Source organism: Argiope bruennichi, chromosome 10 (assembly GCF_947563725.1).
Source record: "Argiope bruennichi chromosome 10, qqArgBrue1.1, whole genome shotgun sequence".
Lineage (NCBI taxonomy): Eukaryota > Metazoa > Arthropoda > Arachnida > Araneae > Araneidae > Argiope > Argiope bruennichi.
The window spans coordinates 89,844,215-89,868,377 of record NC_079160.1 but is presented as its reverse complement, the minus strand read 5'-3'; the positions used below and the strand labels follow the sequence as shown (position 1 = coordinate 89,868,377).

Sequence of the window (24,163 nt, the reverse complement as noted above, 5' to 3'; positions counted from 1 at the left end):
GTTCATTTGTTACTTCAGATTTTCCTATCATATTGATACTGATGTTGGAAATTTAAAGTTAAACAAATTAAAATTTGAAAAGCGTTGGAATTTACATGTCCTGACACAACTCAAATTAAAGCAAAATTCGAAAATGGCATTTAATATTTAATTTTAAGAAGAAAAATATAAAATTTGTCTCTTATGCCAGTTTATATATGTTGAACTTTCTAATACATATCTGAGGAATACCTTTACTTTTTTCATTTATTTTTTTTAAACTGGCATAAGAGACAAATTCTAACCCACAGAAACCTGTAACTGGAAGTATCTGAAAGACGAGATACCTCGTCGGTAGCATTGAAAGTGTTAACAAATGTAGAAATTCTTATTTTCCAACATTAAATAGCCTATCGAAATGATGACTACGTTTTCTTTTTCAATTTGTAATGATTAGTAGTGTAAAAATATGGGTTAAGCAAAGGAAGTACATACTGAGGATTTTCAAATAAGTATACAGATTTAAAGTCACATATAAAGCCTTACAGGATATATGTTTAAATTGTTAATGTTTGGTTAGCTACCTTCTGTTTTAATAATACTTTATGATTTTTATGCTTAGTAAAATAGCTATTTAGCTATTTTAATAAGCATACAATCATATGTTAATTACATATTAATTATAGAGATATTAAAGTATTTGTAGCAGAGCTGTTTATACCGTCTCGCATTTTGTCTTGTAATTTTTTTTTAAACTACAATTATTTTAAATTGTTGCTGAAAGCATTTTTTTAGTTTTAATTCAAATTTAGCTTATACAAGTTTATAACTGCACTTTTACTCATATTGTTTAATTTCTAAATCAAATTTCAGTTCATCAAAAAAAAAAAGTCTTATTTCTAAATTTTATAATTAAAGAATATCAGGTAATTTCATTACATTACCCGGAGAAATAACTTGAAGATTTAGAGAAAAAAAATCTTGAACGAATTTAGTAAATCGTATCATTATTTAAAATATACTTTTTCAATAAATATGGAACAAGAAAAAACACTAAAACAATTCTATATAAATGAATAAAACGTTTTTTTTTTATTATTATTATTATTTTCTCAAAGATCAACAAGAATTGTGTGCTTTATTTACAACAAGAAAATGAGAAGGAATAAATAAAAAATATAATTCATAGAATTTCATGGATCTGCAAGTTGTCTTGTGGTGTGTTTAACTCTGATTCTTCCTTTTGACACAATGCTGAAGTAGTCTACGTATATTTTGAATATATTTCCATTCAGTGAGAAGACAGTTACTTTCTTAGGAGCAGGCGTGAAAAAAATGACTTCTTTGTCATCAAAAACCTATAACAAATGAAATAAATTTAATAAAACATGTTTAGGATAGTCAAAACTTTTTAGAATAGTTGCACATGCAAACCACTGCATACAAGATTGCAGAAACAAAAAAAATTATTTAGAAATTGGTGTCAGTAAATGAATGGTGCAGAGATTAGATTAAATTCCAAAATTAGAAGCTATTAGTAAATTTAATTAAAATTAGACACTGTCATTAAATAAAAATTTATTATTATGAATCTTTTTAATATTCACCCCTTTTTAACTAATGCCAGTAAATTCCAAATATTTTTCATCCATCTACCAAAAATATGAAGCCACCTGTTAGCATGCAACGGATTATTAGACTCGTCAGGGATACGATATTACAAAATGCAGGAAAAAAATGATTTTTAGTTGCAGGAAAAAAAAACATGCATAGGTCAGATTATCAAAACATATTAACATATTATTATTAATATTTCCTGAAATATACATATATTTCAAAAGTAAGTCTTGGTTATCTCAATTCTACCAGATAAGTTTAAATATTTAAGATAACACCAGTTTTAATTTATCTAGTATTATTATTATTAAAGCCACGAAAGAAGCAACTAAATAGCTTCTTGTATACCAAGTTAGCTAACTTTCAACACAATAATTTTTTGCTTCCATGATTTTTGTAATTCTGATAGAACTTGAAATTATAAATTACATTTTATATGTGATAAAATATTTTTTTTCTATTTCGACTACTCCTATAATATGAAATTTGTAAAACAAAAATAAATCATTTCTACAAAAGAACTAATTTTAAAGACATTTTATTAAATTGCCTTTGAAATATTTCTTTAGGCTGGAAAAAGACTGATTTGTCAGAGAAGGGAAATAGGAAAGAGAGAAATAGCGTTTTTAGATGAAAATCAGCCCCTCGAATCTTTATTAGCCCTGATCAATGTCATATCACATTCCAAAATTATAACTGGCTATCTTTTAAAATCAAGATGCAGTAACTGCTTTCAAAATAGTGCTCACTGTAGAATTTATTTAATATTTATCATAGCAAAAGAGAGTTTTCAACTTTTGAATAGACAGATTTTCGGCACGGAATTTCACAATTATAGAAGGCATTTTTCAAAACATTTTGGAAACTGGTAACTCTGTGGAAACTGGTAATTATTTTTGCCAGATGCTATTTATCATAATTTATTTACTATGTATTAAATTCCTAGTCTTCATAAGTAGGATATTTTGTGATGATTTAGTAGGGAATATGATTTCCGACCTTCATATATATAACAATAGGCATAAAAACTATTAATGCCAGTATCAATGATGCCTATTCTATCATGTAACTTATTCACATTTAGATGACTAATTATGACTTTCTCATACCAGTGTTCACCCAATGATATCCTTTCCATTTCAAATCTACCGAATCTCCATTGCTGTTCATATTTTCATCAATTCCATAAGATAAATAATATAAATATCAAAATGTAATAAGAATTTTATCTTTACTATTTAGGATACTATTTTGCTCTTATATTCACACATCAACTCTGGGAAAGATTTTAATATTTCTAGCCCCAATCAGTGACACTAGAAGATTTTTTTTTGATAAACTGCTCAATTCAGGTTTATATTTCAACATATTTGTCGCTTAAAAAAATGATAATGCCAAAGTTTAGTTATTTTCTATTTTCTTAACTTTCTATATTCATAGTAAATTTGTATACTTTGTAAAAAATTATATGGTTTATTTATTAATTATTATAATTCACAATCGAAAGACTGCTACATTTGTCAACAATATTATTTAAGCTATCGTTCGAATTTTATAGACAAGATAAAAACTCAGTGAAAATGTCGGAATAATTAGGAGTTTGAACATTTATATTTGAAAAATTGCTAATATTAATCTAATATTTTTAATTCATAGATTTTGTACTTATTTTCTTGGCTTCTCGGATAAAAAACATTTATTCAATTAACCAATTTGAGGCTTTCTTCTGTATTGGAGCAGTAAGTTGCTACCTATTTCTAAATCTATTAAAGCGCCAATAAAATCAATATTTTTCAAATAATTTTTTTAAATATTTAACTTATTCTGGGTTTATTAGCTGTAAAATGCTTTTAAAACTAATCAATATTCATAGTTGAGCACTTATTTCGCACAAAATCTTTTTAAAAAATAACGCACATTTTTTTTTTTTTTTTTTTTTTCACCAGCAAGTTGAAAACGCTTACCTTGAAATTTTTCAACTTCTGTTACAAGCCTTAAAATGTTTTTGACTTCCAGAACGACAATTCCTCTAATTCGGAGATAGGAGTGGCAGAAGACAGATGTAAACAAATCCAAGGGACCCCACTGTGATTTTTTCCGTGATTTTTCAATCTGATAAAATTTAAAAATATATTTTATTGAGTGGAAATTATTTTCACGCCTTCATACTAAATAAATTAAGAAATATTTCTTTAGGCTGAAGCATTACTAAGCCTTCAGTTAATAAGGAACCATTGATATAGACCATTAATATTAATATGAAACAATTAATATACATCATTAATATTAATATAAAACCATTAATTATTTAAGAAATATTTCTTTAAGTTGAAATATGTCCAAGCCTTCAGTTAATGTAGAACCTTTAATATACAAATGACCACGTTAATAATGGAAATATCCGTCAATTCTTAGATGCAGACTAGCTGATGAAATTAAATTAATCTTGGGAAACGAAAGTAATTCCATAATTATATTTGAAATCTAAGATATCGAACCAATAATATGTGCTATGAAACCATTTCTTTGTAGCAAAATAATATTTTTATTCTGGCAATGGGCCTAAGCATTGAATTATACAGGTTCTATGAAGGCAGTGGTTTCACAATAGTAAAAGGTCTTCTGTGTCTTCAAAATTAATTACTCTTGCCTCTTTGTGCAACAGTAGCTCTTTGCTAAAATTCGAGTTTCCAGATCTCAGAGTTTAAAAATTTCATGATAAAAGTTACAGTGAGTTGAATTTGACATTTGTATATAAACAAGAAATTATACGTAATAACATTTGGCACTCCCTTATTTCAGTAATATTCGTCTGTTTCATGATAAGTGAATCTCCTATGCTTATGGAAATTTTCAAGATTCTATTAAAATAAGGTCAAAAAGTTCAAAATGTAAGAAGCAATCTATTCGCACTACTTCCTGAACTACAACTTATTCTAATCTCAAGTATCAGCTTAATGAATATATTTTTAAGGACTTTTTTAAGAGCAAAATAATAATAAGAAGAAGAATATTTCATTTTATTCATTCACTACACTAGTTAGAAAATGCTTATAAAAATAATCAGTTTTCATAGTAGACCATATTTTTCACACTTTTACCAATTCGATACCTCAAACGATTGTTTTTAATAAAAAATTATATATACTTACTTTAAGATTTGTCTTGCTCTGTTAGTACCCTGGAAACATTTCTTTTTCCTTTCGACAATTAATCTGCTTCTAACATGGTGTGGCAGACAGAAGATGCAGCAACATTTATTCATCCATGATCATCTGTCTTTAAATTTCTCTAATAAACATCAGTATAATTTTCAGATAAAGGTCTAAAAATAAAGATGAAAATTTATCAGAAATAAAGAAATTATGTGTATAAAAAAATTTTTGAGAACCTTCCTACTTAAAATTATATTTAAAAAAATGCATGGCTAAAATAATTGGAATACTAAATTTAATTTTCTTTCTTTTGTAGAATTTGTCTTTCTTTTCGAGATTTTCAAGGAATATATGATATTATAAACATATTTCGAGATTTCGTAAGAAATATTTAAAAACAGAACCATCTTTGTTGAATATTTGTCATTTTTTTCTTTTTATAAGCCTAGCAATTATTTTGAATTATCACAAATGATGCGGGAGTCTGATTAACCAATGATTAGATTAAGGGCACCCATTTGATTTAACTGAAATTTGTTCTGGAGGTTAATAAGCCGAGCAGTAGTCGAAAATAAGATAAAAGCTTATACCCTATCATTGAGTAAATATTTATAACAAAATAAATGTCAGAGAAAAATTAATTGAAATGGACATTGAACATTCTACTTGAAATATGAGAATTAATTTCAACTTCTAAATTGATTTACAAGATATTATTCGTTTTAAAGTAAGTTTATAAATATTATGTGTTTCCTTCTCATGTTACACTACATTCAACAATTTCTATTTTTATAAATGTTAATTCCTCTACAAAATAAGGGATACTGCAAATTAAATGTATTAAAATGTTATGACGGTTTGGATAGGAGAATCCAGGAAATGGAACATATTTTTATTGAAAAACAACAAAATGCATAGTAACTTAAATGCTTGGGAATGAGCAACAATAACTATTCTGAGGCAAAAAACAGTAATTTCTTATCAATACAAACATATTTTCTTTAAATTGGTTCGTTACTGTGATAAGAAGCTAAAATTCATGGAAATTTGAAATACCCCTTATTTTCTGAAGTAATTGGCAACAAGCAAGCATGCCAGGGAAATTGAGAATGTTCCTTTAATTAAAATATAAATAAATTTGGGAAAAGAGGTGTCGTGTTTGTAAGTAGGTATGTACCTGATAGTAGAAACATCCAAAAGAGGTCTAAGAAACTGAGACACGAACAGAGTTTATGTTGGAGTAGGCATCAGATCCACACAGCAAGAGCGGTCAAAGAAACCGGATCACAAATGTAGACGATTGCTTAGCCCTTTAAATGCAACAAGTCTGAGATAATTCATTACTGATGAGGTTGTTTTGACGGAGCACCTGATCTCAATGGTTCACAATCTTCGACGCCTAACCTTTAATTAATTAAAACCTCGTTAGTATTGATTTAACCTTATGATCGTGAATATTAACAGTTAATTATTTATTAGAGATGTGGTAGAAACTCACACACACAATCATTCATTCATCATTTAATATGTATCCACATTCATACTTTCTTTAGTACAACAGCAACAAAAAAAAGTTATTTGCTCACCTGCGTGTAACATCTGGAGCGTTCGGCTCAGCTGGTCAGGTTCAAATGGTTGTCATCTTGTCTTTGCTCATTTCAGTCTCATTCCTTTGGGCTTTCCTCACAAGTCCTAAAAATGCCTGGTCCGCATTTGGGGGAGGGGATGAGCTCCATGGTGTCGTTTCCTTTCCAATGCTTCCCGTCAGTGGTACATGGAAGGTTCTGGCAGCACAGCTGGTGAATTAAGGGACAAGGGCACGAGGTCTCCTTCCTTTTCTGGGTTGAGGGGATCGTAGGTCGGTATTGCTTAGATCGCGGGGTTTGACAGAAGGTGTATTTTATTGAAGAAATTATTTGCTAGTTTTTGAAAGAATTCTATTGCGGAGGGAAGGTTTAGATCCTTTTGGATATATTTATTTCTGATAAACTATGGGAAGTCTTTATTTGCCTTACAACTATGTTTCGTAATTTTTCCAGTTTATTAATCTGTGATTTAGTGGCTGTGAACCACACAGGGGATGCCTAGCTCATGTTGGATCTAAGCATTGCCTTGTAGAGCAAAAGCTTGTTTCTCAGAGAGAGTTTTGTTTTCCTGCTTACGAGTGGGATAATTTTGCTTTCATGGCCTAAAATTTATTTCTTACTTGAGTGATGTGATCCTTATAAACTTTTTGTCAAGTATTACTCCTAAATACTTTGTATTAATGCTCCATTCAATTAGGATTTTTATATAATTCTAGGGGGGACGGGGGGGGGGGTATCCGAACAATTTTTCTTCTGGTGAAATTAACTCCTTGACATTTGTCTGCGTTAACTTTTATTTCCCACATGATTAACCATCGGCCAAAGTATTTTTTTGTTGTTGTTCCATTATCATTCTGGATGCACTGGTGCTCATGAGAGCAGTGTCGTCGGCCAATAGACATATTTGGGTAAGGCAATTTCTGAGGCAGGGGATATCATTATTGTAGATGGTGAATGGTCTAACCATGGACCCCCAGTACCGCTCCGACATCGATTACGCGTTCCGAGGAGAATTTAATCTGAGCTAACTAACTTTATTTACAATCAATTTATATATATATATATATATATATATATATATCCGTGCCTAACCAGTGACTTCATCCGACACTGCTGCTTAATACCCTTGTATTAGTGCTCCATACCGTCATGTGCGTGATCCTTATATTTTCAAGGAGTTGAAACTCCTCGTCATCATAAAAAATTTCTGGCTCCTTACCTGTGCTGAATAATCCCGCTCTCGACGTCATTTCTTACCTGTGCTGAATAATCCCGCTCTCGACGTCATTTCCTTGTAATATTATCACTACAATATAATAGTCACCTGTTATAGTCTCCAGTTCCAGTGCTCATTTTGTGATTAATTATAAAAGCGATTATTCTTCAAGAAATGATCAGTGTTTAAAAAAGAAAAAAATCATCCATCAGCTGACTCAACGAGTGAAATTCAAAATTTTTATTCTGCACTTTTGATTTGATTTTAAATTGCATTTTTCTATTATAATATAATAGCAAATAATCTTTTTATATTATTATTCAAAATATCATGAGCTTTAGTTTAAAATATTGAGTTTTTAAATTTTTTCATATATATTATTTAAAATTTATTCATAATATTATAATTTGTTGAATTTGAAATTTATGTACATGCTATTAATAAATAAGAAAAAATGATCTCCCCAATTTTAATTAAATTTATCTAACTCAAAGGTTATCAAAAATTTTGCATGCAGACATTGTGAACGAAAAAAGTAACATACCAAGATTTTTATACCTCAGGGGAAAATTTTACACTCCTGACAGTTATTGAGCAACCCTCTATTATCATGTGTCCAAATACTTGTTTTTTACAAAATACAAATATTTTTTTATATTACATATTTTTTTCCCAAATATTATAAGAGTATTTTGAGTCTTGTGTTTGTTACATTCATATACAAGTGTTTTGTTTGAGATTTTTGAATTTTGTAATTATTATTATCGTTTCCAAATGATTTATTTGAAATACAGGAATATTACATTTATTTACATTTCCAAAAGTTTGATATAAAACCATTCAATTTTACAAGTATTATTTTCATTTTCAAGATTTTCATTAGATATTTTTGTATCTTATATTTGTTTTCAGATGTTGGAAGGAAACTTTCAATAACTTCGCGAGCTCGACTTCCTTACACAATGCATTGTAATGAATATCGAAATTTATTCTCGGATATCAGTATGTATTCTTAGAAATTGGCTCGAAAATTCTAAATAATCCTTCAAATCTTTATCAAAATGCAACAGTTCAATTTTTTGGTTGGCGCATTTTTCGTTTTTCATTTGGCAATAAAATTACTGATTCAGCTGTTCTGTCGGAACACATCTTATTGAAAAAGTATTCATTTTTTACTCTCACTAAAACCATTTTTTCTCCATATTCTTCGATTTTACCATATTCATTTTAAAATCTTTATCTGTTTCGATATTGTTCAAAATTATATCATTACAAACTTTTAATTCACTGTAAATATGATCTAAAGTTAAACATTTCGTTTTTACAATTTCGCCCTTTGGTACTTCTTTTTTCAAATTTCTCCGTTAAACTATTTATAGTTTTCGCAAACGCAGTGCGAACAGACTTTCATTTTCTCAATATATCTTCCGTAATCATGATGTCAAGTTTAATTATTTCATTTTTTTAATAACCACGACTCATCTGTTTCCGTATCACGTAAGCAAGTCACCAAAATATTTTGTCCATATTATAATAAAACAGGTTAGTTAAAATAAATCACAACCACACGAAACTCGACATCCAATTCTTTTTGTTTATTCATACGGTTGCCATTCACATAAAAACATAAATCCTCTTTTTCGTTACGAAAATCGTTTCAATACGAAGTTGAGTTGTTCAATTTAATATTATAAACTTAGAACTTTGAAAAGGGACATGGGTAAAAATTATCGCTACATTTTTACTTTAAAATAAGTAAACAAAAGTTTCAGTAAATAAAAGGTAAAAAAATGAAAATTGAATGATTAGTATTAAGTTTTTCTCAAACATTCCCAATCCCTTTCCCATTGAATTCAATTTGATTTCACTCTTATCTTCCATAAATAAAATGTTTAGAGTTTGACTATTCCTAATAACTGTAGATGCTAACCAATATTTTTTGGGGGTCATTTTTAATGCAGCCAATTTTTTTATAAGTTTATCGTAAATTTATTACTGGGACAAGTATTTTATATTTTTTTTTTCTAAACAATAGAACTGATTTTAATACCGGATTTTTTTATATCTTTGAAATTGCTTCACTCACAGAGCGTATTTTGGCATTGCAGAATTAATAGCTTTCAAAGGAAAGCATTAAAACTGTTGTGGAAACATCATTTTAGCGTGAAGTGCTGGATTACTGAGAGTCTATATATTATTAGTAAAAACACTTAAACCAGGTAACTTGATGGTAAAAAATTAAACATATTGTTTTGCTATGGATTAGGAACTACACCATTCGCTATCGATAATAACAATCCTATCCGTTGAATGAGGTGAGGAGAGAAATGATGATCTGGCTCATATATTCGTTTTATCGGAGGCTGACATAATCATAATTTCGAGTTATACAATTCAGCACAACCCAGATACTATTGAAATAGTGACATTACCGGTTAATCCACTACAATGGATTATTAGCTGTTTAATGATATCCGAACAATGCCGATGCATTTTAGTGACGACCAAATCCAATCAGAATTATTATTTCTAATGAATGTTTTTCATTATGAAACTTTCTATCAAACCTTTAAAAAACTCTCATTTACAGAATGGAAATAAGAACCATGTAGTTATTGTTTCCAATCCGCCTTTTGGCTACCATTGGATTGCCTATCATATTAATAGCAATACTTAGATTATTTTTAGCTTTTTTATGCTTCATATTATTTTAAAAACTTATTCTATTTATGCGAGAATTTTCACTTTTTTTAAGTGAAAGAAAAAATTGCTCAAAAAAGATATATAAAAAAACACAAAAGAAAACAGTGTACAAAAGATACTTTAGAGCTGTCAATAAAATTTAACACTTAAACAGCACAAAAAATGATTACATGTATCTAATAAAAATAATTAGTTAGGACCTTACATCCAATTGTTAAGGTGGTTTAAGACAAAATAACTGAATAAATATGGAAGAAAAAAATTTTTTTCCTTTTTAATGTATATAATTTTGACTTAAATAATAACAATAAAAACTATTTAGTTTATGATAAAGTTCACTTTTAATTTAATTATATCACATATATTAATAATAAATTGAATACTATAGATTTTCTAACAATAAAATACGAATATATTTTTCCCAGTGACGTTCCAAACCATTATTGAAAATCGAGTCGACCAAAACCGAAACCAAAAACCATCTCCTCCTCTTTATTTACAGACAGTTAAAAATCAACCTAATGATTCATTTCGATCAATAACTAAATGATTAATGACACCGCATACCATAAATTATGTATACTAAAAACTAATATTTCTATATATTAGTTTTTAGTATACATAATTTGCATAATTAAATTATGTAATACATAATTTCCCTGCTAAATATCTCACCTACTCATAATGAAAGAACCTCTTTTCGTCCGTATGCTGGAAAAACAGTTTCTTCTTCTTTAATTTAGATGAAGTGGAGAAAAACTGTGTCTGTGAAATAAAGGACTTTTTAAAAAAGAAATAACATAAATTTAAAATTTTTATACACAGTGGAATTAAATTAATTTTTTAAAAAAAGGTCGTTGCAAATAAGCTTTGAAAACTTCTTTAAAAATTGTTCGAATCAGAGATATTAAACGATTTTTGTGTATGAAGAATTGCAACGATAATATTTAGGATGCCATTTTTATAAAATCATTTTTGAGAAAAATACAAGAACAAATTTTCCACACTCTAGAATAAAAAAAATCTTCTAAATTAAGTGTATTTATTCATCGCTAAGTTTTTTTAACTTAATTTTAGCATTTTTCTAAAAATATTTTTCTATATAATATTTTAGGAGTATTTTATTTCTGCTATGAAATTGCAACGCTCTCGTTTTTATAAATTATTTAAGAGCATTATTTTCTTCCACTGTTAAAACTGAGTCTCATATTATTTGGCAATGTTATAATGAAATTTTGCAGTCTAATTTTATTTTATTTAATTATTTAGAGATCCAAAGAATTCTACCCGTTTATTTGCTTAGAAATATATCTTATAACTATTCTACTCATATTCAACCACATTTAGTCTATTTGTATAGCATAAACATGTAAATTTTAGTAACGTATTAATGTGTATATTAAAGTATTATAAAGTTCTAATGATCAATTGCATGTAGTATACAGTGAAATGTTTAATTAAAAGATTGTGCTTAATTTAATTGAAAGGAATTTTCATCTTTTTAATATAGGCTTTTGAATTAGATTTTTAACACCTCACACCTTAATGTAAAAATAAATGAATAAATGAAGACCTCTTTACTTACCCAATTGCTCAGTGAATCTATTATTCTAATTGCAGTAATGTTGCTCATTGTCTTGTTTTTCTTATGCGAGGATTGTTAGAGAGCCATTTCTGGTCCTTACTAAGACACTTCAATCTAAATTAAGATGTTTAATCCTTTCTTGCTCATCAGTGACAAATTCTTCATTCCACTCAAGTTGTTTCAAGTTCACAACTTTCAGCTGCCAAATTTTGCAGATTGACACAGCCGAGTCTCTTTAGTAGTCAGTCCGTAATGAATAATGACCACTGAAGGATCAGATACCACTGAAACAGTCGATAACCCACTCATCAAAGAAATCAGCAATTGAGGTGGATCCAAAGAGTTTCTACTATCTCCAATGAAACAGCAGCAGTAATGCAGTGGGTTATCAACAATGGTATCTGAGAGTCGATTCATCGCAGCTATCAAATTCCAATCAAATAAAAAATTCCTAGTACACTGTTTACGATTTTGTTTCAATTTCTTAAATAAAATGACCTGTAGGAAAAAAAGAATAAAGCAATCGGTATTTGCTTACTTAAACAATCCTCAATCATAAAACGATAATAAATATTATTTAAACGTTTAATCTATCTGGAATACAAAAGCTTTTTTAAACCTTATGAAAAGCATTCATTGAGCTGTCTTTTAAGTCATTTGATCATTTGCATTCTGCAGAGTCTCATTCCAGAATGAAGTAAAGAAAGTTCTCCAATTTCTTCGAGTTAAAATAAAGTAGTCATTTACTTTCAGAAAAGTGTTCCTAGAAATTTTCATCTTTTTAATTTCGCTTTTAGATTAAGAATCTATAAGAATAATAAATGTTTTATTACTTATTAGTCATATTATTTTTTAAAAAAATGTATCTAACTTTTCAATTAAGTATTAATAATTTCTTACTTCAATTATCGTTCATTAGAAAGGTATACATATCAAAAATGAACTCTTAAAATCAAGAAATTCTGATAAACATAGCCCAAAATAATTGAAATTTTAATTGCATTTATTATATTTTTTATGAATATTCATGATCTTTCGATGATGATTGCATTACATTCTTTTAATATTCCTTTTTTTAAAAAATAATATATAGTTTTCGCACGCAAATAAAACGATGTTTTAAACTCTTTAATTTTTGTTAATTTAAATTTTTTTATTTTTAAAATATTTCATAATGCCTACCTAGAAATATTATGGTATATGTAAGTTAGTACTTTTCAAGTTAACTTCTAAATGACATCTCCTCTGTGTCGCTAATTTTGCTAATTTAATATATTAATGGTTAAATGACAGCTCTAAGGCTCTTTGAATATTTTGTGGTCATCGAGAATGAATAACTGTACAAAATTTCAGAATTCTAGTGCTTAAGAAAGTGAGTGAAAATTCGAGTTCAGTATTCTCTTATGAAATGTGAAACAAGTGAAGTCAAACAAAAGGATTTAAATAATGTTCTATTATGTGTACCTGTTTTAAAAGCTATAAAATTTTATTGTTGAACATACACAGATTTTTTTAGATGCTATAATTATTTAACTTTTTTTATTATTTTGAGGCTTTAGGAGAGAAAAGGAAATGATTGCTATATTATGATTCATTCTTACATGGCGGAAACGATATTTTGATCTATACTGATCAAAAAATAACAAATATTATTAAAAGAAATTTTTATTTCTAAAGTAAATTTTTATTTTAAAAAACAGAATTAAGGCCACAATTAAAACATATGTAAACAGTCATAGAACTCGAATGTAAACCGTATAAATGACCTAGAAAGAGTGAACTAAAACCCACATCTTCTGTATTAATGGAAAGTTAATTTATATTTCTACTGCAGAAGAATGCAGCTAGCTGCTTTTACATCACAAACTTCCTTAAATTCCAGACGGACAAATATCTCGAATTTCTACCAATAATAAAAATAACAGATTCGGAAGAAACTATTTCTTTTTCCGTTTTAGATAATAATATGAGGTCGAAGAATTCTGCCACTATGTATATGTAATATATAACTACATTCATTTATATTAAATTTTTTTAGTGAAAGTAGAGTAAAATCTTTACTTATAATTAATTACCTTTATATTAGTCATTGCAATTTTTAATTTAGATTCCAAAACAGAATACCAACTTATTATCTTCTATTATTTTTCATGATGTGATAATATTTCTCGTCGTTTCTTAGTATACATAAATAAATAATTTTTAATATCATTAATTCGACTGGTAAACCACTGAACAATTGAGTAGTTGCATGAGTAAGTTAGTTGCATGAGTAAGTTTATAAAAGTGGAAATTGCGCGGCCGCACAAGAAATCAAAATGGTATATAGTAATATCCTTGATAATTCTTGATATATCATTAATTTTTCTATTTAATTAAATTTTTAATATTTAATTATAATATTAAATATTTTTTATGCGTATAAATTTTAGTATAGATTTTTATTTTCAAATTAAATATTTTTCAGATTTTTTTATTTTTAGCTTTTTTTTAGATTAAAGTATAGATTTTTATTTTCCAAATTTATATTAGATTATATTTGAGTGAAATTTAAATGTAAGTTATTTAAATTTGACACAAATACAAAAAAAAATTCAGAACATAATCATATATAGATATATATATAAAAATAAGTATACATATTTTCCTAAATATATAAACACTCTTTTAAAAAGTCATCCACTTCTTTTAAAAATTTATTTAAATTATTCAAAATATTAACAAAAAAGTTATACAAAACATTAACGAATAAAAAAAGTCATAATTCTGAAAAATAGTATTACATATGCACTATGTCTTGCATGCAATTTTCTACCTTCGATAAAATTTCATATTTTCTTTAAATTGAGAATTTCAGAGAAAAATACAAAACAAACATTTTAATTTATTTTGTAATTTCTGATTATTGATAGTCTCTTATTGCGTACGTGCGTGTGTGATGCGTACATGCATTCTATAGATCATCCAATAGCTTGACTCAGGAATGCCATATTTGGACAAATATAATTCAAATGGTGCGACTGACTTTTTTTGAAATTTTAATTCATGAAAATATAAGGGAGTTATTGACTTTTTATGCAGACAACCTCATGAAATATAACTCCAAAGAAGAAAACTTTCCGGAAATTTCTAGGAAAACAAGCACCTTCTAATTGACAGTACAAAGTATATCTGTGATTGTCCAAATACACAGAAATACTTTGGAAAGTTGAAAGCGTACATCTAGTATTATGTTAATTTTTGCTTAACATTTTATTTAATTAAAAGTTATTCGATTTTCTGGAATTGTTCCATGAATATTACTATTCAAAAATTATTTTTAATAATATCATTTTATTTAACGTTAAAATAATTTCCATGCTTTCAATTTTTTTAAAGAATAATTTTCGAATAATTCCCAAAAATAAATTTCAGTGTTGCTCTGGAAGTGAAACCGTAACTTAATATTTTTGTAATATTAATTTCAAATGCTAGTAAAAATTCTTAATTCTTCGCATTTAAGAATTTTTTATGTCCATATTATTGTTTAAATTTTTCACTATTTAGTTCAGTAATGAATGAAACGTTCTTTTAAATGTTTTTATTTTCTGTACCATAATTTTTCATATATTTCAAAATTCATTATTATAAATATCACGAAATTTATAGATGAATTTTTGCCCTCAAATTTGCTATCGAATTGCTATAAATTGAAATCCAGTTAGAATGATAAATTAAAAGTTAAATAAATCCTGAAAATATTTCAAATATGGCATCGGCATCAGAAATACATAATTGTACAGAATCTTAAAATTATATAATATAAAAAAATAAATGAAATCCTGATTATAAAATTCTCTCTTTAGAAACAGAGCATAAATAGAAAATAAATCTCTATCTCTATGTAACGAATTTAATGTAAATAGTTTCTAAAAACGCGTTTCAATATATGTATTAAGGTGTATATTTTAATTATTACAATAATTTCCTGTAATTGAGTCTTTATAAATAAACTAAATCTTGATATAATTTTTTTCCTCAGATTTGCTACACTGTGGTGTTTCTTCTAACGAATGTTACTTACTTTAATCAATTAATTTATAATTTTGGAAAACATTTGCATCATCATCTGGAACACGCAAATGTAAAAATTTCAGAAATCAAACTCATGATTTAGAGAATGAAAACATATTACAATAATATCTTTGTACAAATAAGTATAATATGCAAGCAAAATAATATTTTTCTTCGGTTTGTAGCCATATGCCAATAAGCCTTCAAACACAAAATTTTAACTTTCATTCTATGAATAGAAATGAAGCAACTATTCAAACAATTTGCCATATGGAATGTAATTAATTATATGCATTAACAAAATATCAATTAATTATATACATTATTTCAACTTGAGTGAAAAATTGCAGCTCAGTTGCCATTTTAGAAAATTTAGCAAAAAGTTACAACTAAGAAAAATTTAAATTTCGATTTATTAGTAATTAATTTTTATTTATTATTAAAATGTTTTTCTTTTTTTATTTATTTTAAAATCTTGGTCTATGAAATTTTTCTGTTATTAGGAAGTTTTGTACCCAGTTTTTAATAAGTCTGGACTTTATTTTACAGCAGAATTCTTCACTTCAAACCATGACAAGGGAAGGGTGGGGAGAAAAAAGGAGAAAGACTGCGACTTGCTGCAGAAGGAAATCAGAAATAACTCATATAACTCATAATTCTCATATAACTCCTGAAAGCGAAGAAAGGACCAATGTTTCTTCGTGCATGAAGATAGAAAACGCAAACTGATGAATTGAGTGATTTGCTCACATTAGTTACATAATAAGAATGTTAAGAATTTTGGAATTGCAATCTCATTTGGTGTGTGCACGTCTACCAGTCTGAGTAGATTTATAGAAAAAAATATCGCATTCCAAATTGGTAATTTTGGATTCCATTTAAATAAAAATTTCTATCTATTCAACTAATATGCCTAAAAGATTTTCAAAGTATATTTTTTAAAAATCTAATTTCATAAAAATTTCACTTTGCTTTAATTTTTTGCCTTACAATATGTTACGAATTTTATTGATAAAATTAACATAAAAATTCGTTAAAAAAAACCTTTTAGGATATATAATTATTATTTCTCAAGCAAATTCTCTAAACCTATTTAAAACAACTTTATAAGTATTAAAATCTAAAATTAAATCTATCAAATATCTAAAATTAATAAATGGAAAGTAAATTTTTAAAAAAATTTTAACTACTCACCACAAGATTCATTAAAAATTTCAACAAATGTTCGTCAATAGAGAAAGCAGAATTTTTGAAAAAATAATAAGGTGTCAACCTTCACAGAACAATTGTTAACTTTTGGAGTGATACCGAAACAAACGTGTAAGCTTCTACTAAAATTTTCTTTCAAAATGAACACTGTTCCGGGGGATTGCAGATCCAACAAGGGTGCGTGGGCTTCTCTCTTCTAACACGCCATTGCTCAGTCCAGGGATGCTTCCAGGAAAAAGCAATCTACGTCAGCGTTTCCATTAGCAACGGGAGGTCCACACTCCGTTCCCAGAATCTCGTAAACAAGTCTATTTATATCACTCATCTTATCGATACCGACTACTGAATTTTCAGATTTCAAAATCCTTTTTCACTCTCTTTCTGATATGGAAACTTTTGTAGTTCTATTTATAATTATATATTCACAGTAGCACACCAATATATCCTTATTTTCTAAAACTATCTGGGTGCGAATCAATCTATCAAAATTTTTAATTAAATTTTTAAATTTTATCAAAAATGAACAATCCGTCCAGTCGAAGTTCTACGAAACAAAGGAGTACGTTGTTCTGTCAGCAGAAGCAAAAAACGTTATCTGCTATTGAGGATCTAAACATATTATGTTTTCGTAGTAAGACATTAAGACATTTATAATCAGATGTGAAATAAGAAAGAATAAATTAGAATCCCCCTCCCCCGTAATTTAAGAAAATTTTAAAGTAAGGATATTTTTCGAATCTTCTCTTAAAACTCGATGAAGGAATTTCTACATGGAACAAAAATCATAAAATTTCTGATACTGAATCGTGAAAACAAGTTAGAAAAAAGTGGAAATACAAAAAATTTTAGGGTACTGATAATAAAAATAAATTTGATCAAAAGTCTGAACATCAAAACTAAAATTTATATAAACATGAAGGTATTGTTCGACAACGGATTCAAAAACCCTTCACGCTTTTGTGGTTGGGTTTAATTCGTCTAAATAGGGGTGAGAGGAAAGATGAAAGGAGGAAATGCTTAAAATAAACTCGGATTACTCGCGGACTGAATTGAAATAATATAGTCAAAAATGACACGATACTCACATACACGTGAAAAAAAATTGAACAAAAAAAGTATAATAGGGCGAAAATCAAGGTCAAAGAATGGATAAGAATTCCGGAAATGCGCTCATCTTTCCTCGTCTCTCCCTTTAATGAGATAGAATCGTTGAAAAGTAGTCGTCTCAGAATACTGAAACGAACAGTATGAAAGAAATTTAAACCTGAAATGTCTACAGGAGCATAATACTAAAATTCTTAAAAATCATTTATAGAACACTAAAAAATGCATTTGGAATGTAACTATATTAAAATATGTACAGAATTTTTCTGTCCCCTCATGATATATATATATATATATATATATATTTTTACTTTCGCAATATTGAATTAAATATAAATAATTCCCTGCTTTTTAAAATTTAGATAAATATGTTATTTTCTAAAATATTTTTTTAATTTGTTTTAAGCGTATTGTAAAAAATATTATATCAAATCTCATTTGCAAATAAAAAGTGAATTACGCTTAACTAAGGGCTCACATGCTCGGTTCAAGTCAGCTCGCTTCATTTGTGCTATAAAGATAGTATAATTTCTAGATCAATCACTACGCAATTTTGAAGACATAATAGATCTTCAAGCGAAATATATGTAGTAAATTTCAGTATGAAGTAAAATTTATAGAAACATCAATTGTTGAACGATTTTCGTTCAATTTTTATGAAATTGGTTTCCATAATTTGTAATATATTTAATATTAATTTTAAGTAAGTCAATTTCCATATAAGCATACTATTAAAATATTTTTATAACATGAAAAGATAACAAACGCCTACAACAAATAATATAAATTGTGGAATCTCGGTAATAAATTATTAGCACTAATAAATGTCAATCATTATTCATTTCAATGATGCAATTGTTCATACCTTGCCGTCTTTGTCAACCAATTATTTCGCTGGAAAGATTTGTTGTTTTTACTTTTAACTAAAATTCTGAATTTATAATTTGATGTTCATAATTCCCCAAGAAAACTGGTTTAAGCATTAGTTTGCGATAGATATCAAACCCCAAACTCATATCATTTTAATAGACTCACATATGTTCTGTTCATTTTAGTATTAGAGTCAAGTCTCATGACATTATAATGCTATTAAAAACGTAACTTTACAGTTCTCCTCTGAACTTATTCCCATTTCCCGTATAAACTAATGAAATATTGAGCAGAATTTCCCTTCTTTAACTTAATATTCATAATTCCCCAAGAAAAAATTTTTCAGCCTTAGTTTGCGATAGATATTAAAACCGCATTATTTTAATAGACTTGTATTTGTTCTGTTCATTGTGATATTAAAGCCAAGTCTCATGACATCATTGTGCTATTAAAAGCGCAATTTTCAGTTCTTCTGGTTCAATTTTTCTCTACACTTATTATCATTCCTTATGCAAACTACTTAGATATTAAACAGAATTTTCCTCATTTAGCTTTCCACCATAGAACAAAACCACGGAATTAAATATTTATTGAAACAATGAAAACAGTTTCAATTTCAGAGCAACAATGACATCTATAAGCGAATAAAATAAAATCTTAAAGCATTCCCAGAATTTTGAAAAAAAAATCATGACAATTAAACCTTATCATTATAATGATAATAGTTCAAACTTTAAAATGGTGTAAGAATTAGTTCTATGCTGTATAAATTTTGGAAGTTATCGCGGAATAATGGGGAAATCTCTCTTAATTTATAATAAATTAAAAATTGATATATATATATATATATATATATATATATATATATATATATATATATAGTTAACTTCTCATTGGATAATAAATGAAAAAATATGTATATTTTATAATCGGAAATCTAAATATATATTCGTTGATAATTTTCAGCAACAAAATTCAACAAATTTCATTTTCGCATCAAAATTAAGTCAATATTCCAACCGTGAAGTATTGGATTAAACGCTTTGTTTTTCATTATCTAAAGCTAAAGAATAAAGATTTCAATTCGATTTCTTGACATAATAGTGCACATGAAGAATCCAAGAATAGAATTAAATTACACCAAATTACTACGAATTCTAACTTGAAATTCACTATATACAACCTTTAAACTTCAAAGGACACATAGATAACACGGGACTCAACTCCATTACAAATGTTTATGTACCCAAAAATACAGGTGTGCAGTCATTAAAATAATATGACTTTAATGCATATCACTATCTGATGTATAAAACACTTTGTTGATAAAATTAGAAACATTCTGTTTTGCACAAAATTAAATTGCATTAATCTAAAACTGCACAAAATGAATTTTTTCTTAAAAGAAAACAGTTGCCAAAAGGGGCTAATTCAGCAACAAGTAGTTACTCAAATACTTGAAATTCTCTTGTTTAAAATACTTTTAAAAATCATTAACTCTAAATAAATACTTTAATAGAATTATAAATAATATTTTAAATATCTTCTCCCCCCTAATCTAAATAATTATTTGACAACGGAAAAAAATGCATCACATTATAAGGATTGTACTTTTACATTAAAAAATGTTTTATGACCATCATTTTGTTTGTTAGCTAATTCTACTTATTTTTCAATAATTGTCCCGCATATTTCGAATTCAATTCCCAAAAGTGTTTAGGTTATTTTTTTTATCATGTAAAAGTTCAATTTCTGCCATCGTTAGCTTATTGTTAGGCGGTAAGCAACCTCCTCAATGATTATTATATGTAATAAATTATTATATGTAATTAATTTATTTAGTTTGATTTTGCTTGTCTTCGGTCATTTCCCAATTTGAAGAGACAATTTTGACACGAGGGACTGAACATATACAGATAGTATTTTTAAAGTTAATTTCTGCAAACATTAATGGTGAATTAAAAAATTTAAGATTTTTAATGCATATTTATCCACATATGATTAAGATTTTGATTCAAGAATAAAATTTTTAAAAAATAAAGCCATGAAAAATGTGACATAAAAATAATTCATAATATTAACTTGATACTCGACATTAAACATAATTTATTCTCAACAGTAGATACAATACAGATAAAATAGTATCAAATAGGGAAACATGCTCAAACACAGAAACTGAAGCAGCATTTTAAAATAATTTCACTAGAGATGAAGGACTAAGGCATTTTTGGCATCTTTTTAAAATTAATGTATGAATTGTCCAATATAATGGTGTTCAAATACCAAATTTATACAAGCAACTACTTAAAATGAAATCAATACTCTGAATGACATAAAGGTTAAATCTCTTATTGTTTGAGTCAATACATTCACGGCTGAAACGATGACAAAAATGCAATTTTATGTCACTCAGTGCATTAGTATTATATAGCAAAATTATCTTGTCACTTAGCATTTCAGCATCCATTTAAAAGTTCCACAAACTTTGCCGAATTATGAAGCTTTGAATATTACTGTCTTAAACGATTTCCAACTGCTTCAATGAGAACATCAATGAATATTCGAGAATCAGGGCATGGTATTTTCTTGATGGGCTGAACAATTGGCCTAAATGAAGTTAATTGTTTCATATTTTTATCAATGCTAGTCGTATTACAGTTTCTTTGCTGAAATGTGCAATGCATCAAGAATATAGGACTATAATACCAGGAAGTAGGGTAAAAATTTCGATTTCGTAATTTTTAATCCATATATATTTTTATCTCAAACAATATAAAATATAATTATGTATGCCATTTAAAGCTCCCCCTCCCCCCATTTTCTCTCTTTAAATTTTTTTCCTTAAAGCAATTTTTACCATTTTTTTCCCTCTGTCTGTCAATTTAGAAGTAAGCTATTGGGCCAGATATAAGATTTTTTTTTCAAAAGAATCCACGCCATCGTTCCATTCTGTAAGATCTGAACTTCACAAAATGCTGCTTAAGGTATAGCATGTGTTCGATCTGCGTTTATGTTGAATCTGGCATCGTAAGCTAAACAGTTACCCACAGATGCGATAAGAAGCTTGGAGATGGGGTAGACAACGCACCTGCATCTACGGCTGTTCAACATCAAAAGATCTGTTCCAATTTATCCATCGTTTTGCTTCATTACTTCGATATAAATTAAAATGAGCTATACCTGAAGTAGGTGAATGCGTTATAAAGTCGTTTTTTGGCGTTCTTATCTATTTCTTATATTTTTATTAAAATATATTATTATAATTTTTCTATCTAGTTAATTAACGCTTCAATGTTACGTGCGTTATTAAATGTCACTTTCTCCTCTTTCTAACTTTTGTTAAAATATATATTTCAAAAAATTCAAAAATAAAAATGTAATCATTTTTTAAGTGTGATTTAATTATATCGCAGTATGTTTTGTCGTTCAAGAAAAACTAAGTAAATGGTCTGTTTATTTTAAAATATTTCTCAAAGCTTCATTTTACTTATTTTTTTTAAATTTGAAAATGCTTGTAATTTATTAGCTGAACACAGATATTCAAACATTGTATAAAAACTCCTTTTATTTTAAAATTAGGAAATAATATATCTCTGAATTTAACTGAAAAAAATTTTATGATTTTTTTTTCATAAACTTGACCAAGAAGTTTTAAACGAATCAGAATGGATTTGTAAAGAATTCTACCATTCAAATCGGCAATTTTTGAATTCAGGTAAATAAAAATTTATCGTTATTGAAGAAATATGACTAGAAAAATTTCGATACATATTTTTAAAAAACTATTTTCATAAAAATTTCACTCCGCTTTTACTTTTTTTTCACTCAATAAGTCATGAATTTTATTGGTGACAACAATATAAACACACACTGTCAAATCTTTCGAGATACGTGATCAGTATTTCATCTTCATATTATCTCAAGCTATTTAAGATAGCTTTATAATTACTATACCGAATATTTAAAATTAAACAAAAGAAATTAAATTAAAAACTTTAAAACTACTCACCACAGGATTCTAGAGAAAGTAGAAATTTCGAAAATTCATTCAAATGTCTCACCAATTCATAGTAAATTTAGTTTAGCTTTTGAAGTGCTATTGAAGAAACCAACCATCTTTGACAACTTTTCGCTCGAAATGGACGCCGCTCAGAAAGGTTCCATCTGGAAAGAGTATGCGCATTCGTTTCTTTCCAAAGCTCTATTGCGCAGCTTCCAGGCATGCATGCATTAAATAGCCTCCCAGAGAAAAACAACCTACGTAAGGGTTTCCCATAGCAACGGGAGCCCCCCCTCCCTCCGGAGTTCTGCGAAATCTTGTAAACACGTCTATTTATATTGCAGTCTTTTATTAAAACTGAATTCTGGGAATTTTCCATTAACAAAATCATTTTTCACTGTCTTTCTCTTGTGCTAATGATTTCAGCTTCCTACACTTATATATTCATAATCCAATCCAACATTTTAATAGTTTTCTAAAATTAATGGTGAATAAATTAATTTATTTAAATTATTTTATTAATTTTAAAAAATTTATTTGAATCACGAATAAACAATCCGTTCAGATGCTGCTCTTCGAAACACTAAATTTTAAACTGATCTACAATTTTAGATTTTTTTTTTTTTTTGCATACTTTGTGTATTAGAAAGTAAAGAGAGAGAAAGAGAGAGAGATAAAGTGATGATAGTGATGAGTTTATGATAAAGTTTGGAAAATTTGAAATTTCAAATGATTCCTTTTATTTAATTCCTTTATATATTCCTTTTAAAATAATATATTTATTTTGAATGCAACATCTAAAATATTTTTAATTTCACAGATTCTGATATAATTTTAAAAGGTGTTCAAGATACTTCGATGATAAATTCAAATGGAAATTACTAAGCATCAAGAGAATCACACTCAAATACTACTACAGGCCAAATAAATAAAAACTTAATACTTAACTTTTGAACAATAAAAAGGCCAAAGAAATTATAAATAGTCAAAAAAAACCTACAACAAAAGAAGAAAAGATTCTTTTGGCTATGACAATATTTTGCATATTATATTATCTCGTTATCCTTAAGATAAATTCTGAAAAGA

General features: G+C 27.4%; 1 long non-coding RNA gene across 2 annotated transcripts; it reads right to left on the bottom strand.

Moving 5' to 3' along the window:
• Window positions 1–1,052: 1,052 nt before the first annotated feature.
• On the bottom strand, window positions 1,053–23,270 carry LOC129988182 (uncharacterized). Of its 2 annotated transcripts, none has more exons than XR_008785630.1 (7): window positions 23,087–23,270; window positions 11,842–12,339; window positions 6,338–11,021; window positions 5,929–6,155; window positions 4,749–4,921; window positions 3,561–3,708; window positions 1,053–1,337 (listed from the first exon to the last, which is right to left on the bottom strand). It is a non-coding gene; the product is annotated as an uncharacterized LOC129988182 (long non-coding RNA). The 2 variants fall into 2 exon arrangements; XR_008785631.1 differs by lacking the exon at window positions 23,087–23,270 and adding an exon at window positions 17,089–17,292.
• Between the last annotated feature and the right edge of the window lie 893 nt (window positions 23,271–24,163).